At 45.8% G+C, this 3,606-nt stretch overlaps 1 protein-coding gene across 1 annotated transcript in view; it reads left to right on the top strand.

Annotated features, from left to right (window-relative positions):
• Positions 1-3,606, top strand: part of SYAP1 (synapse associated protein 1) — a 42,588-nt gene that overhangs the window by 663 nt on the left and 38,319 nt on the right. The window lies entirely within an intron of this gene.

The following is a 3,606-nucleotide window of genomic DNA, read 5'->3' as shown; positions in this document are numbered from 1 at the left end:
GCAGGAGACTGGTTGCATTTTTACCACTCTCTCATTTTTCCAACTATCCGAGTCGATGTAATAAAAGGTGTCCGAAGAAACGTGGGTGCCTTTGTTTTGCGGGCAGCAGCGGGGCTGGGCTGGCAGCCTGGGGCAGAGTGTTTGCCGCCTGCCTGGCTGAGACAGACCTGTGTCTTGCCCATTGGTGATCCGAAGAGGGTGCACGCGGGTGTACATGCACCCCCCAAGATCAGCTGTGGGCAGTCACTGCTTCCCCCCTTGCCCGCTGACACTACTGCCCTGCCCCCCCGCCACCGACACCGCTGCAGCCGCCTGAAGAAACTCCCTGCTCACCTCTGCACCCCGCTGTGGCCACCGTGTCCCCCCAACCTTGGGACGCATGCAATGTTCATGTTGTTGCCCCTTCACAACCCTGCACTGGGGCCCCAGACCTGGCAGCGTTGCCAGCTCTCATGATTTTTGGCGTTGTTCGTAAAGGCTGTGTTTCGGGAATGTGAAAAACGTAACTCTTTTATATATATCTATATCTAAATATATTTATATATCTATATTTAGATATAGATCTATATATAAAGAAAGAGCTACATTTTTTCACATGCCCAGAGAGTAGACTTTAAGAGCAACACCCAAAATCATGAGAGTTGACAACACTGTGCCTTGCATGTGAGCAGGCCTTGTTTGGAGCAAGGCCTGAAGGCACACAGCGGCCACTGTTTTCTGGACGACTGATGGTGTTTTGGCTTTTCACACCATGAAAGCCGGTCTCAAGCAACTGCTCACTAGAAGCGCCCACTTGATGGTCTACTTGCCTGCCGGACAGAGTATGCATGGACTGCTCCCAGCTGAGCTGTGCTCCCCCTGCCTGTCAGCTGGGCCCAGGTTGGCCTGGGCAGAGCAGCATTGGGTTCCCTTAGCTGGGTCCCCCATTGAGGCTGCCAGGGGGGAGCCATGCAAAAGGAGGAGGGATCAGGAGTAAAAGGGGGGGCTTTCCAGGCCTTCACCTGAGGGAATGGAAAAGGAGAACACAAGTAGACAACTTCCACTTCAGATGCAAACCCAGTGGTGGTGCAGGGCTGCAGTCACGCCCCGCTTTGATTCCTGCTCCACCCAAACCTTCAAGCCTGACAGTGGCAGCAGCATTTCTAGTCAGCAGAGAAAGTGTCAGTTGACATCATGGCCCTTAAAATCTGATTCCTTCTCACAGATGCTAAGGACCCTCTTTCCTTTTTTAATCCACTAATCAAGCCAGCTTTTCTTCTGGCATTCTGCTCTCTGTTTGCTACTCCTGGTAATATGGCTCCTATTTCACAGCCCTGGAGACTGTCTTTAACCCATTACAATGAAGTTCTGTCTGTTATTGCATCTTCAACAGAATTACATAGCCCTAGGGGCCAGCTTCTACTTTCTTTTTACCCAAAGAAAAAATATGGATTGTGTTATATGGGATGAAACACTGCACTACCTGCACCCTGCTTTTCAAAATCCTAGATCTGCCCATGTTCTGTTTTCACATATATCCAGGGTCATATCTTGACTCATCCTCATCACTTCTAAGAGACTTAAAAGCAGCCTGGAGATGAGATAAGAGGGTATTTCCTTCTCCTATTGAAAGTCCTTTCTAACGCACCATTGGTTCAATAAAAGAGATCACCCCAGGAAATCCTTGCCTTGCATCCTTTCTGGACCATCACAGCTACATCATTCTTAAGCCCCTGCTACACATCATATATATTATGTAATTAACTGGTGAATTACATAATACATTTAGACCAGACACAGGCACAAAGTAATTATTACACGATAAAAAGGACTGTCCAGCTATAAAGAGATAACCAGCTATCAAGTTAGCGCTTGAAAATATGTAACAACTCTCTAGCTGGTTACTATCCAGCTTTCCTTTGAATGCAAACTTTTCCAACTGCATTTGACCACTAGTGTAGTCATACCAATGGAAAGGGCTCTCTCTGAGACTGGGCCATGCCAGATCCAGTTTGCAATCCTTGCTGCCTATCTTACAAACCATTATTGCCCTGCAACATATTCAGATAAAAGCTGGATAGAAACCAGCTATAGAGCTCTTACATGTTTTCAAATGCTTTGTAGCTGGTTGGTTCTTTTTTAGAGCTGAGCAGTCCTTTTTACAGTGGGTGTATTACTTTGCACCTGTGGCTAGACTAAATGTACAGTATTGATTCACCAGTCAATTGCATAATATATGTAACATGTAACGGGGGCCTTTCTTAAGTTTTTGCATGTGGACCCCTCTCCCCCTGCCACCATTGAGTTAAATTCCCAACTTCTCCACAAAAAATGCTAAAAATGCAGAAGTATAATGAGGACCTATGCCTGCACGAATGCACAAGGCTGAGCACGTGTTTGGCCAGAGCCAGGAAATTTGCAACCGAGGTGAACACAGCTGAGAACAGGGAGAAAGAGAACTGTGTTGTCTCATGTTGTGACACAAGCTGTGCTGCATCCTGGGGGAGGTAAGGAAGGGACTGTAGAGTGCTAGAAAATGAGAGCTGGAAGGGACCTCTGGAGGGCATCTAGTCCATCCCCCTGCTAAAAAGCAGGACTGTCCCCAACTAGATCACCCAAGCCAAAGCTTTGTCTACCTGGGTCTTAAAAACCTCCAAGCATGGAGATTCCACAACCACATCATTTCAGTGCTTTTCAACCTACCTGGTAAGAGTTCTTCCTAATTTCCAACCTAAACTTTCCCTTGCTGCAACATGAGACCGTTGCTCCTTGTTCAGTCACCTGCGCGCAGGATACGACTAAAATCTGTATCTCTGCAGGATGCATCTGCACTCACAGGGTCCTGGAGGCAAAGCATCTGGTTTCCATCCCCAGTAGAAGAGATCTCTTTTATTATTAGACCAATTAGATATTTGCAAACAGTTTATTTTATTTACTTGCAAGCTTTTGGGCGCACACACCCTTCATCAGCAGGGATCCTGGTTTTCTTTGTTTTAAAAAAACTCCCCAAGTTTTCGTTTAAAAAAAAAAAAGTAACCCCCAATCCACATTTTTCCATGATTAAAATCAAACACCATTATATATCAAAGCTCATTTTGACACTCTTGAAGGTGGTCAGTGATGAATTAGGCTGAAGAGTTACCCAACATGGGTACTGGCTGCTAAAAATGAAGGATTTGGACCCAGAATCCCAGCCCAATTTCAGCTCCTTATTCAGGGCTATGCACTTGATACAGGATCTTATTGTATATTTTTATTAGCCGACATCTCTTGGAGATACGCTAATTCATTTTTCTGCAATTAAAGTGAAACACCATTTATTTATATTTATATATAATATAAATACACACATATATAAAATTAGTGGTGTTTCATTTTAATCATGGAATTAAAATGGGGTTTTGATTCCCCATTTGGGGAATCAAATTACCCAGACATCTCATGGGAGGATCGCTCAGCAAAAACTGAGCGGTCGCAGAGCTTCCTCTCGTGCGTGGATGACCTCTACCTGACTCAAGAAGTCTATGGGCCAACGAGAGGCAAAGCGCTGCTCGACCTGGTACTGGCTACTGGGGATGACCTAGTCGGCGACCTAGTGATCGATGGGAAGCTGGGTGACAGCGACCA

This window comes from Alligator sinensis, unplaced genomic scaffold, assembly GCF_000455745.1.
Source record: "Alligator sinensis unplaced genomic scaffold, ASM45574v1 scaffold583_1, whole genome shotgun sequence".
Classification (NCBI taxonomy): Eukaryota; Metazoa; Chordata; order Crocodylia; family Alligatoridae; genus Alligator; species Alligator sinensis.
This window is presented reverse-complemented; position numbering and strand designations above follow the sequence as displayed.